General features: G+C 36.8%; 1 protein-coding gene across 8 annotated transcripts in view; it reads left to right on the top strand.

Moving 5' to 3' along the window:
- Nucleotides 1-14,642, top strand: part of STK3 (serine/threonine kinase 3) — a 375,543-nt gene that overhangs the window by 220,860 nt on the left and 140,041 nt on the right. The gene's annotated exons all lie outside the window — the stretch shown is intronic.

The following is a 14,642-nucleotide window of genomic DNA, read 5'->3' as shown; positions in this document are numbered from 1 at the left end:
TGCTGGCCTCATAGAACGAATTTGGAAGTACTCCATCTCTTTCCATCTTTCCGAACAGCTTTAGTAGAATAGGTATGGTTTCTTCTTTAAAGGTTTGATAGAATTCCCCTTGGAAGCCATCTGGCCCCGGACTTCTGTGTCTTGGGAGGTTTTTGATGATTGCTTCAATTTCCTCCCTAGTTATTGGCCTGTTCAGGTTTTCTGTTTCTTCCTATTCCAGTTTTGGTAGTTTGTGGCTTCCCAGGAATGCGTCCATTTCTTCTAGATTGCCTAATTTATTGGCGTATAGCTGTTCCTAATATGTTTTTTTTTTATAAATTTTTATTTATTTATGATAGTCACACAGAGAGAGAGAGAGAGGCAGAGACACAGGCAGAGGGAGAAGCAGGCTCCATGCACTGGGAGCCCGACGTGGGATTCGATCCTGGGTCTTCAGGATTGCGCCCTGGGCCAAAGGCAGGCGCCAAACCGCTGCGCCACCCAGGGATCCCTCCTAATATGTTTTTAAAATTGTTTGTATTTCCTTGGTGTTGGTAGTGATCTCTCCTTTCTCATTCATGATTTTATTAATTTGAGTCTTCTCTCTCTTCTTTTTAATAAGGCTGGCTAATGATTTATCTATCTTATTAATTCTTTCAAAGAACCAACTCCTGGTTCTGTTGATCTGCTCCACAGTTCTTCTGGTCTCGATTTCGTTGAGTTCTGCTCAAATCTTAATTAACTCTCTTCTTCTGCTGGGTGTAGGATCTATTTGCTGTTTTTTTCTCTAGCTCCTTTAGGTGTAAGGTTAGCTTGTGTATTTGAGTTCTTTCCAGTTTTTGAATGGATGCTTGTATTGCGATGTATTTCCCCCTTAGGACTGCTTTTGCTGCATCCCAAAGATTTTGAACAGTTGTACCTTCATTCTCATTAGTTTCCATGAATCTTTTCAATTCTTCCTTAATTTCCTGGTTGACCCTTTCATCTTTTAGCAGGATGGTCCTTAACCTCCACGTGTTTTAAGTCCTTCCAAACTTCTTGTTGTGATTTAGTTCTAATTTCAAGGCATTATGGTCTGAGAATATGCAGGGGACGATCCCAATCTTTTGGTATTGGTTCAGACCTGATTTGTGACCCAGTGTGTGGTCTATTCTGGAGAAAGTTCCATGTGCACTTGAGAAGAATGTGTATTCAGTTGAGTTTGGATGTAAAGTTCTGTAGATATCTGTGAAATCCATCTGGTCTGGTGTATCATTTAAAGCTCTCGTTTCTTTGGAGATGTTGTGCTTAGAAGACCTATTGAGTATAGAAAGAGCTAGATTGAAGTCACCAAATATAAGTGTATTATTATCTAAGTATTTCTTCACTTTGGTTATTAATTGATTTATATATTTGGCAGCTCCCACATTCGGGGCATATATATTGAGGATTGTTAAGTCCTCTTGTTGGATAGATCCTTTAAGTATGATATAGTGTCCCTCTTCTTCTCTCACTACAGTCTTTGGGGTAAATTTTAGTTTATCTGATATGAGGATGGCTACCCCTGCTTTCTTTTGAGGACCATTTGAATGGTAAATGGTTCTCCAACCTTTTATTTTCAGGCTGTAGGTGTCCTTCTGTCTAAAATGAGTCTCTTGTAGACAGCAAATAGATGGGTCCTGCTTTTTTATCCAGTCTGACGCCCTGAGCCTTTTGATGGGTTCATTAAGCCCGTTCACGTTCTGAGTTACTATTGAGAGATATGAGTTTAGTGTCATCATGATATCTATTCAGTCCTTGTTTTTGTGGATTGTTCCGCTGAACTTCTTCTTAAAGGGGAATTTTAAGAGTCCCCCTTAAAATTTCTTGCAGAGCTGGTTTGGAGGTCACATATTCTTTCAGTCCCTGCCTGTCCTGGAAGCTCTTTATCTCTCCTTCCATTTTGAACGAGAGCCTTGCTGGATAAAGTATTCTTGGTTGCATGTTCTTCTCATTTAGGACCCTGAATATATCCTGCCAGCCCTTTCTGGCCTGCCAGGTCTCTGTGGAGAGGTCTGCTGTTACCCTAATGCTCCTCCCCATAAAGGTCAGGGATTTCTTGTCTCTTGCTGCTTTAAGGATCTTCTCTTTATCTTTGGAATTTGCAAGCTTAACTATTAGATGTCGAAGTGTTGAACGGTTTTTATTGATTTTTGTGTGTGTGGGGGGAATATCTCTATTTCCTGGATCTGAATGCCTGTTTCCCTTCCCAGATTAGGAAAGTTTTCAGCTAGAATTTGTTCAAATACGTATTCTGGCCCTCTGTCCCTTTCGGCACCCTCAGGAACCCCAATTAAACATAGGTTTTTTTTCCTCAGGTTGTCGTTTATTTCGCTTAATCTATCTGCATGGTCTTTTAATTGTTTGTCTCTTTTTTCCTCAGTTTCCCTCTTTGCCATCAACTTGTCTTCTATGTCACTCACTCGTTCTTCCACCTCGTTAAGCCTCGTCGTTAGGACTTCTAGTTTGGATTGCATCTCATTCAATTGACTTTTAATTTCTGCCTGATTAGATCTAAATTCTGCAGTCATGAAGTCTCTTGAGTCCTTTATGCTTTTTTCTAGAGCCACCAGTAGTTGTATAATAGTGCTTCTGAATTGGCTTTCTGACATTGAATTGTAATCCAGATTTTGTAACTCTGTGGGAGAGAGGACTGTTTCTGATTCTTTCTTTTGAGGTGAGGTTTTCCTTCTAGTCATTTTGCTCAGTGCAGAGTGGCCAAAAGCAAGTTGTATTGGGAAAAGGAGAAAAAGAGAGGAGAGAAAGAAGGAGAGAAAAGAGAAAAAGAAAAAAAGAAAAAAGGAAGAAAAAAAGAGGAAAAAGAAAGAAAAAGGAAAAAAAAGGATGGGGGAAGCAAACAGAAATCAAAAAGAAAAAAAAAATACCACAGAGGAGTATCTTCTGATTCTGTATACTCTAAGTCCCTTGACTTCCCCTGGAACTTGTCCGTCCAGCTGGTCTTCTGGGGGAGGGGCCTGTTGTGCTGATTTTCAGGTGTTAGCACTTGGGGGAGCTGCTGTGCCCCTGCCTGGTGCAGGGCTCAGTGGGGGTTGTTCACCCCGTGAGGCCGCAGGAGGAACCACCACCGTGGCGGGGCCAGCTCTGGAGCCCTGGAGTCAGCCCCCGCAGTAACTCCGGAGCTCTCCGTCTGCAGGGCCTGGAGGCTCCGGGCGGGGCCGCTGATCTGCTCAGCTGGGGCAGGAGCGTCCTCGCTGTCCTGGGCCCTCCCGGCCTCTGCCTGTCCCGGGGGAGGCGGGATCCTGGGCTGTGTCCCGGCGCCCTGTGCTGCGGGGCCTGCGCTGTTGGATTCGGCTCCCGCCCCGCAGCCCCCTCCGCGGAGCCGCCCCCGAGCCCCCCCGAGCTGCTCCGGGTCCCCCGTGCGCGCTGCAGCCCTTAGGGAGCTCGGCGCACTCTCCCGGGGCGCAGGTGTCTTTAGTGTCCCCGGGAGCCCGAGGGCATCCCCGCCCTCCTGGGTCCTGCTCCAACTCCCTGCGAGCCCCTTACCCCCGGGAAGGCTGGTGCAGCTCCTGCTCCTCCGGGACGGGGCTCTCCTGTCCTGGGGACACTCGCCCCGGCCTCAGCCCGACTCCTCGCGGGGCCCCTCCCCCTTCGATGCCTTTTGTGTCTTTATTTCTTTTTCCCCGTCTTCCTACCTTGATAGAAGCGCGAACTCTTCTCACTGTAGCATTCCAGCTGATCTCTCTTTAAATCTCAGGCCAAATTCGTAGATTTTCAGGATGATTTGAAGGTTATCTAGGTAATTTGGTGGGGACAGGTGACTTGGGGACCCTACTCTTCCGCCATCTTGCCCCTCCAACATTCTATTTTTTTTTAAATGATTTTATTTATTCATGAAAGACACACAGAGAGATGCAGAGACACAGGCAGAGGCAGAGGGAGAAGCAGGCTCCATTCAGGGAGCTGGATGCAGGAGTCGATTCTGGTTCTCCAGGATCATGCCCTGGGCTGAAGGCAGACGCTTAACCTCTGAGCCACCCAGGCGTCCCCAATTTTTATTTTAATACTAACATATCATACAGTTGTTTAGGTTTAGATGAGTTGACATATATTCAGTTGTTTGCACAGTACCTGGCACTTAGCATTGTATGCAGATTAACTGCTGTCACCATCATTACCATTATTGCCATCATTAGAGATTCTTTTTGATTATTGTCTGTGTGTGCATGCATGCACTTGTGTATAGATGAAATAGCACTTCTACTTCACCATAAGTTTCTCTTCCCAGACTTACTGTTTGTTCTTAGGTTTTAATAAATTTCTGTTTTATCTATTTATTTATTTATTTATTTATTTATGTGCATTTTTTTTGTCTCCCTTAATTGTAATATACATTCTTTAAAGGCAAGGACTCTGTTTTTTCCATGGATTATCTCTAGTACCAACAATCGGGCATGTTCCATAGTGTAAATTTGTGATGCTTGAATGAGTAAGTGAGCCAGCCAATATTTCATTCACTTGTCAGAGTGGACAATATTTCAGAGAAGCACAGAACTTATCTCTCATACTCCACCTGAAGAAAATTCCAAAGAGCAATTGAATCAGAATCAAAGAATATTATAAAGAGAAGAGGAAACTGTTATAGGCAATGAACATTTCAACATATATTACCAAATCCAAATGACTAATGATAAAGTGACTGAAAGTACACTAAAGAATCCTTGAAATGCATAGGACAAACTAATTAATAACCTTTAGGTAATAAACCATGAATGAGTGAAAAGAACAGAACATATGAGATTCATCAAATTGAAAAAAGAAAGTTAGTTATATCGATAGATGCTAAAAAAAAAAGGTTTGATAAAATTCAACAGCTTTTCCAAAATGCATAAATGTAATAAAGTGCATAAAAAACAAAAAAACATATATTATTTTAACATTTAGTGAAATGCTAAACTATCTCTGATAATAGTTAAGCCCCCTATAATTATTATCCAGTGTTTTGTATGTTCTAACATGTTCAGTAAGACAAAATAATGGGACAATTAGTATAAATTAGAGAATAAAAGAAAAAATGAATTTTGCTTTATTGGCATTATTGTGTGGCTAAATATTTCAAAAGATACCAGTAAAAGATTAATAGAATTAAGAAGAGCGTTTGGTAAACAGCTGTATAAATACACAGGAATTAATAACTTTCTCAATAATGATAATCTAAAGGGAAATTAGAAAAGATAATTCGGAGTAGTTTTAGAAACTAGAAAATACTTAGGAATGAATTTTGTAAGAAGTACAGTTCAGTATGAAAAAAGCTATAAAATCTCATTGAAAACCTTATCCTTGCTGTCACATGTATTTTCTTTTCAATTTTGGCCACCCTAACATGGGAATAGTAGTGTCTCACTATGGTTTTCTTTTCTTTTTTTTTTTTTTTTCACTATGGTTTTCATTTGTAACTGAAATAAAAAAAAGCTTGCTGATTTTATAAAATACATTCCCAATTCTTATGGTTGTGTGTTGGCATCTAAGAACTAAGTCATAATTCCTTCTTCTCTAAAAATAATAGAAAAATATTTATCATACTTCAGATAGAAATTCCATCAGAGAGATCCCTGGGTGGCGCAGTGGTTTAGCACCTGCCTTTGGCCCAGGGCGCAATCCTGGAGACCCGGGATCGAATCCCACATCGGGCTCCTGGTGCATGGAGCTTGCTTCTCCCTCTGCCTGTGTCTCTGCCTCTCTCTCTCTCTGTGACTATCATTAATTAATTAATTAATTAAATATTTAAAAAAAAGAAATTCCATCAGAGTTTATGTAGGAATTGAGTAAAATAACATTAATGTTTCATAACCAAAAAATTAAGAAAAAAAAAGGAATTAGGAGTAAATAGCCATTCCAGATATGAAAAGATACTCTAATGTCACGTTAATCAAAATAGTATGGCACTGACATATGTTTTATAAACATAGAGGTCAGAAATAGATTCGAGTATAAATGGGAATTTAATTGGTAAAGGTAAAAATGTTAATTTACTAGGAAAATGATAATCATAATGTCAAGAGATGTACACAAGAGAAAATGGAATCTTCAGTTTGTTTTAATACTTAAATAAATTTTAGATGTACCAAAAACAAATGAAAAAATAATCCTACAGTGAATGTATAATTTAGAAGTTGGGGAGAAGTTTCTAACCAATGCAGGAAGACCAGAAGATATGAAAGAAAAGATAAATCCAATCACATAATAATTAGAAACTTTTGTGTGAGATCCCATAAACAAAATAAATAAACAGTAAGTTGGGGAAGAACATTTATACCTCAAATGACAGACAGATGGTTGTTTAAGATATAGGAGAATCTACAAACTAATAACAAAAAAGATAATCCAGTGTAAACAAAAAACAAATAAGAGATATGAATAGATAATTCACAGAAGAGAAAATCCACATAGCCCTCCCCCCCCCCCCCAAAAAAAAGATCAATAGTAGTTAGGGAAGTGCAGATTGAAATAACAGTGAGATACTGTGTTATCTCACTTAGGTTAAAAAGACTTTAAAAGTTAAAAAGACTTAGGACATTCAGTGCTGGGGAGAAATTTGAGAAATGGGCATTGATGGAAGAAATATGAAGTTCATATCTTTTTTTTTTTTAAAGCAATTTGGCAGTTTCATTCCTGAGGATCTGTCTCATAGAAAGGCACCAATATGTAAGGATATATGTATTTTTTATATAAGGATCTTTTTACAGTATTGTCTGTAGTGGTAAAAAACTGGAAACGAGGAAGGAAGTGTTGAATTCCTTTGATACATTTCATCCATATTCATTACACACCCGTTACGGAGTCTGAAGTTGTGCCCGTATTGGCTCATGTGCTTATACTGTACTGCCTCCAATGAAATGAGAAAAGTACAATGTAGAGGATTGTATGTGGAGACAACCTTATCTCCCAAGAAACAAACAAAAATCTCAAACCTTTGTGTATGTTTGTTTGTGATTATATAAGGATGGAGAACAAATTATGGAACAGTACACTGGGACTTGTGGGGGGTGGGATAGGGAAAAATATGAAAACAGCAAAGTAGGAACTTTGGGATGAGGCTCACTTAGTTCCAGGCTCATCTTTGAAGAGGACTCAATTAGAGTACTACCAGTGCGGCAATAAAAAGGTTTGAGGCAAAAAGCAGACCTCCTGGTATACACTGGGTTTTATGAGACACATATAAAAAGTTTGGAATTGTATATACCTTTTCTGAGACTGGTAGCCATAGTTTATTATGGGTTATTAACAGTTGATTAGGAAGAAGGCATTGGAAAAGGATATCAGAATGTACCTATGTTCATTTTGAAGGTGCTGTGGGAGTAAACCAGACCTGGGGAGACCATTCCAGGTAGAAGGAATAGCCAGTGGAAAACCTGTTGTGTTTGAGGAATAGCCAGGAGGCCGTTGAAGCTGGAACAGAGTGGTGGAGAGACAAGCAAGAGATGAGATCTGAGAAGTAAGAGAACTAAGGAAACTAATGGTAATGGTAGATCAGATCAGGAGTAATGGCTTGTAGACATTTTTTAGACATTTTTAATCCTTGCTAGTCATTGAGAGGCAAAATGAGAAGATCTGACTTACTGTTCTAAAAGGTTTAGAGACTAGTTTGATTGAGACTAGACTGTGGAGAGGGATGTGCAAAGGTAGAAGCAAAGAGACCAGTTGGGAGGCTATTGCAATAATCCAGGTGAGGGATGATGGTGGCACACACTTTACTTTTCAACATTACTGTGCTTTCTGCCTTTCTTCCCTCAGTATTTATTGACTATCAGCTCTATGTTCAAGCACTAGTAATTCAAAGATGAATGAATCAGACACACTCTCAGGCTTAAAGTAGCTTACCATTTGTGAGTATGACATTAAATTGGTGCTTGCAAATATTCAGTTGAAGTTTTTTCTAGTAGATTCATTTATCTTTGCTACAGTTTAATATGTAATTCAGTATTTAGCAAGAAAATGCTTCTAGTGTACTCTATAGATATTATTTAGCCTCAGACAGCTTTATAAGCTTAAAAAATGCACTTATTTATTCCAGACTGTCCAACATATGCAATTATTTCTTAGATCTTATGTGTTTCTTTAAGCTGAAAGTCCAGGTTTAACATATTTTTGCTAAGTAAAATATTTTTTATCAACATATTTTTATATAATCTAAAAATGTTTTGCCCCAGTACTACCATTTTCTCAGAATCACTGTATCTTTAAAGACTCTTTAATGAGCAAGAGGATGGCCACCCTGCTAAGACATTAGTGGTGATTTTTGATTAAAAGTTGATATGTAAATCTCTGCATCTGGTTCTGTTGTTTAAATGAGACTCTCTGGTTCAGTAGAGCAAAACAAAAATTGAAATGTTTTAAATAATCTCAGTACCTGTAATTGTCCATAAACAATCAATTCCAATTTTATGAACTCCCAAATCTCTGGTACACCAAGGGTTGTACTAATAACTGTTGTAATTGGTCTTTGTGGCTGTGTGTTTAAGTGTTGGAAATGGGACTTTAATATGAACATGAAGTAAATCTTAACCACAGAGGCACACACAGGTTCCAGTATAATAGAGAGCAGGAAAGAGACACATGTAAACAGACATATTCCTCATCTTAATATGTGGAGCCATACTTTCATAGAATTGCATTCAGTGTTTATATAGAGAGAGCTGGCAATGAAAAACTGCTGTTCCTATGGTTTTACTGTGTATTTTGATCTCTAGGTTATTTACTCTTTCCAAATGTTTAGGGGTGGTGATATTAAAAGATGCTGGGATCAGTTAATTATTTAATTGAAGTAATAAAAAGTTATATAATGGGGGGGTGCTATAGGCCTTTGTTTATCTTAGGAGAGAGGTTATTGTTGAAAAAGAAGATTTTTAAATCTTTTTGGATAAGAGATTCTTTGTTAAACGTGAAAGAATGAAAGACATGGATAGTTTAAAGCTTCAGTATGTTGTGATATTGTAATTTCTGTTGTATTTGGGATGCTTTAGCTATGTGAATGTCTTATAATATTTGATGACAGCACATTTCTGTATGAGCTCAGTTTTCTCAGAAGCTTTTATAATGATTAGGAATATTAAACACATTCAGTGTAATAGATGTTGATGCCCATTTGATATAAAGGATGTGAAAACATCAAAATTTTAATTTTATTTCTTAATCTATGATTTTTTCTCTCAAAAGTTATGTGTTTATTAATAACAGTTTATAGAAGTGAGAATTAATAGATGTGTATATACAAGCTTTTAGTTTTATTTAAACTTTGACTTTTAAAATCAAAGTTTTGGATTTCTCTTCATGTTAAACTTCTAAAAAGCAATGAAAAGACAATTGTTGACCAGACTAAGGAAGTAAATAGTTTACGAAGTGGGGAGGTTTAGGGACACCTGGGTGGCTCAGTGGTTGAGCATCTGCCTTTGGCGCAGGGAGTGATCCTGGAGTTACGGGGATGGAGCCCCACATCGGGCTCCCTGCATGGAGCCTGCTTCTCCCTCTGCCTGTGTCTCTGCCTCTCTCTCTCTCTCTCTCTCTCTCTCTGTCTCTCATGAATAAATAAAATCTTAGAATAAAAGATGGGAAGGTTTAATATATATTAACTAATATAGAATTATACTTTTGAAGAAACATTAATTGAATTCCTTAGCAATATTAAAATCTAACTCCTATTTTCTCTAGTTTCTAAATGATAAGTTTATTCATTCAGTCAGTAAATATTTATTGAGCACTAGGCACTGTTCTATGGGCAGGAGGTACAACACTTAATAAAACAAAAATTCCTGCCTTCATGATGTTTACATTCCAGTTGGATTAGACAGATAATAAATGAAACAAGGACAGTATATAGTATTAGATGGTGATTAGCACTTTGGAAAATGCTAATGAGGCATGTCAAGGTCTGGTTGAACTTTTAAATATGGTAGGGGAAGTCTTGTAAAAGGAGACATTAAAGCAAGGGTCTGAAGGACATGATGGAGTGAGCCATTTGGATATATGAGTTAAGACCTCTTTGTTTAGAGGGAACAGAGAGTATAAAATCTGGGATATGGGACTATACGTGGCTCTTAGAAGCTTGACTTGGAGGCCAGTGTGGCTGAAGTGAGCCAGAGGGAGATGAGGTAATTGAGGTAATAAAGTTGTTATGAAGATCTCAAGATACGCTTATTTTTTCTTTGTCTTTTTGAAATATTGTTAAATAGTTTTTGTACTTGCCACTGGAGACTGATTAGAATACTGCAGAGTATATTTAAACAGTTTTGTTTGGATAACATTATACCTGAGATTTTGTTCTGTCATCCCCCCCCCCTCTTATTTTCAGTAAGGACATTACCTGATTTAGATCATTTCACATATATATCTATATATAGGATGGTTAGAATAACTATAAGAAGGGAATTAGTAGTACTCAGTACGAGATTCCCTGTGGGAGTGAGAGGCTATGAAATAGAGTGAAAGATCCCTGATATCCTTCCTATTCAGAGCCCTGTGTTCAGACAGATTTGGTTTTTATTCCAGCCCTATTTTGTACCATCTTGGGCAAATTACGTAATCTCGCTGACCCTCAGTTGTTTTATGTACAAAATAGAGGAATAAAAATAGCAATCCAAAGATGTAAGCCTTAGAAATAATGTATATAAATGGTCTTCACAGTTCTACTCTCACTGGAGGCACTTCATAAGAGATAGCTAATGTCTTCATATGAATAAGAGATAAGGATGGTATGGGTTATTGAGGCCCATTTGACATAGAAATTTTACAGAATTGTTTCATTGTCATCCTGAGAGAACCTTTTTCTTGACTACTAACAGTTGGCAAAATGAAGATATTTGAATTTTCCTACCCTTTTCATTTACCATTGAAGATGCTAATGGGATGCAGATTATGAAGGTCAGGTAAGATAGCACCTTGATTAACCTCTAGAAAAGATATCATAGAGTTGGATATAAAATTTATTGTTGTCCTAGGGATTCCTATTCTCAGGATGTAATGCTTATATTTAGTTAATGTAAGCAGAAAGAATTGTAGTCTTTGTGGTGGTGTACCCAGTAACATGTGTGCAGAGATGATTTCCTTTCTATTTCCATGGCACTTTGTAATGCTTTCCCTACCATTGACACGTGTTTTGTAGCATTATGTGATCATTTGTATTGTGGTTTTATTGTTGCTACCATAATTATATTAAATATTCTTTAAGGAAAGGACAATGTCTTCAACTTTTTGTTCTTGGTGTGAAGCCCAGGAATGGTAAATTAATACTACTTATTACCACCTAGTGAAAGCTCCATGAGAGTAAGAATTTTTTCTTTCTTTCATTCATTAATACGTGCTAACCACTAGAACAGTGCTTGACACTTAGTAGGTAGTTAATAGGTGTTTGTTAAATGAATAAATGTTATATATCAAAGATAGAACCTTTAATATTTAAGAATATTCTTCTGTTGTTAGACTGATTCAAATCTGACAAAGTGGTCTAGAATGAATGCTTAAATTAGTAGATAAGCTCCAATAGAGCTTGCAGTCAGCTGACACCTTTGCTTTAGAGTGGCTCCTGGTTTGGAGGGCAGAAATTTAACCAATTTGGATCTGTATTTTAATAAAAAGTCAAAGTTAATTAGCAGGAAAGAAAAATGAAAATAGAAGTTCTAAATATTTTTCAAATTTAATCTATTATTAAGTAATACTTAAACGTTTTGTGTTAATACTACCTAGTAAGAGAAATCCTTCTGTGAGAAAATATAGTGCTGGGAAATTCATGAATTGCAAACTACACAGTTAAAGTAGTAAGTGAAGGAAATTAGGAAATATACTTGGAAAGTCATGTGACTAAATTCATAGTATTGCTCTTAAATATTTAAGATGAGTAAGTAGTTTAATTGTCCTTTTTGTTTCATGTTTTTACAGTGAACTAGAAAATAGATCTATAAACTTTACGTGAAGGCCTATGGTTTCTTTCTGAGAACAAAAATATTTGTAAAAGTTTAATAATAATATTTAACACAATGTTTATATAGGAATTTTTAAAGTATAGTATATTTATAGAGGGAAACATGAACAATTGACCAAGAACAACTGAAGTAACATATCAGAATATTCCTTTCAAGGAAATGCTTTTGGGTTTTTTTATTTTTTATTTAATAGTAAGTATAAGGTAGTTGATTATAATGTTATTTATTGGCAACAATGAAAATGTTGGAAATAATATTTTATAAGAAAAATGGTATTAAAATAGGTTGGAAATAAATCTAAATATGTTGAAATTAATACTAGGAATGTTTCATTAGTACATCATGAAATATTACATTTTATACAACACATTTTTTTTCACAAAATTAGAGAACTACAAAGAAATACCTTCCTTAAACCCTTGCCATAATTTTGAATAAAAAGAGTATGTAATAGCATAGGAAAACTTAAAAGAGGGAAAACTGTTAAAAAGTTTTGAAGCTGGAAGCATTCTTTCTCTTCTAAAATGAGGAACCAAAATTTGGAAATTGAAGAAATATAAATCCTACTTTATTTCTTTCAATATAAAGTTAATAAAGCTTTAGTTAACATGGAAAAGCACTTAAAAAGCTACCAAAGATATCAGTGACCTTAGATCAAACCTAGTTATACAAGCATAAAGAACCATTATATACATTTGGTTTTGAAAAGCAAATGAAGAAGCACAAAATTAAAATTTCCCCCAAAACATTAGCAGTCATGCAGCTGATTGAAAGTAGTAAACATTATGAGAATTTATTATGTGGGATTTTAAAAATTCTGTTTTAAATTAAGCATTCATAGTGCCATGTCATTTTCAACAAAGAAAGGGCAAATTTTGACTTTGAAACTGAGGCAGCTAAAGTATTATATTTTAAAACCCTGTCTATTTTAGAGGGATTAATATCTGCATTGTGAGTTTTAGAATATTGTTTCTACAGACCAGTGTAACTATTGCATTTTTATAGTTCTGTGCATAGATTTTATAATAGTAACCCTTTCCCGTAATATGTAGTGATGTATTTTAGACCATAAGCCTGTTTTACCTATTGTTAGTTTTTTATTTGATATTTAAAATATCTGTTTTCTAAAACTGTAACTACTACTTTGAATAAGATTTTTATGTTACCCACATTTCATTGTATGTTATTGTTAAGTTTTTGAGACTAGTGTTTATTGATTTAATGATGAGCAAGTATTCTTTTAAATATTTGAGTGAAACTGCCATTTTTTCTTACTTTTTCTGTGCTCCATGTTCAACTCTTTTGTTTTGTTTTGTTTTTTTAATTTATATTTATTTATGATAGTCACACAGAGAGAGAGAGAGAGAGAGGCAGAGACACAGGCAGAGGGAGAAGCAGGCTCCATGCACCGGGAGCCCGACGTGGGATTCGATCCCGGGTCTCCAGGATCGCGCCCTGGGCCAAAGGCAGGCGCTAAACCACTGCGCCACCCAGGGATCCCCATGTTCAACTCTTTTGGCTATTTAATAAAGTTTAAAATGTTTAGTTTGATAATATACGTGTGTGTTGCCTAACGTATCCATTCTGGTTTTCTATTTAGAAATACTTAACTGGGCTGTTCTCACACTCTAAAGTCATGACTGCCTCTCTGTCTTTGCTGGTGTTATCCTTCTCCATCCCTTGACTCTTGATTATCTTCTTAGTATGAGTAGCATGTAAGTGCCTGCTGCTACTACTCTGATCCACACTATTCTCTTGCCCCAGTGCCAGTATATACCCTGTTTTCCTAGTCTAGTTCATAATCAGCCTCTTTATGAAATCTTACTGTCAGCTGTTGTAAGTAGATACATGAAGTAAGCTCTTAGTTTCTGTTTCTCTCAGCGATTGAACATGTTCTATAAATGACTTCAAGAAAGCATGTTTTTCATACTTGTAAAGAAGAAAGTAGGGAAAGTAAGTATTATTAAATGGCATCATCAGGATATAGAAAAATCTTGCAGGATGAAGCAATAGTTCTAAGTCCAAGAAGATAAAATTAGGGCAGCCCGGGTGGCTCAGTGGTTTAGCGCCACCTTCAGCCCAGGGCCTGATCCTGGAGACCTGGGATTGAGTCCCGCGTCAGTCTCCCTACATGGAGCCTGTTTCTCCCTCTGCCTGTGTCTCTGCCTCTCTCTCTGTCTCTCATGAATAAATAAATAAAATCTTAAAAAAAAAAAAGAAGATAAAATTAAATGTATATTAAATTTGAATATTGTCCCACCCTCATCCCCCATAAACAAGGCTAGGCAGGGAGTTCAGCACTGGGCCGAGATATGGAGTAACAGCAGTGTACATAAAAAGCATTGAGAAATTTGGTTGACAGTGAATTCCATACACAGAAAAGTTTATGTGATCTGGGGTTGCTCATAGATACATTGTATTTATATATATAGATAGATAATAGTATAGAGTTGACTTAGGGATACAAAGTGAATGAATAAAGTTTTGACCTTTTTTTTTGTGTTAATGTTTATGTTCCAAGGCACTTAACAATTCCAAAGCACTTCTTTAGAATAGGAAGCACTTATGTTGAGGAAATTTCTGATAGTGTACTATGTTGTAAAGAGTAGAAAAAAGAACCTTCAGAGGTAGGTTCTAGGATATAAATTTCCTTTTCATTGTGCTTTCTTTCTCAGGCTTTCCTAAATTGGTAAGTTGGGCTTCCTGATCTTC

This window comes from Canis lupus, chromosome 14, assembly GCF_048164855.1.
Source record: "Canis lupus baileyi chromosome 14, mCanLup2.hap1, whole genome shotgun sequence".
Lineage (NCBI taxonomy): Eukaryota > Metazoa > Chordata > Mammalia > Carnivora > Canidae > Canis > Canis lupus.
The sequence above is the reverse complement of the archived record's forward strand: the minus strand, read 5'-3'. Positions and strand labels throughout refer to the sequence as shown.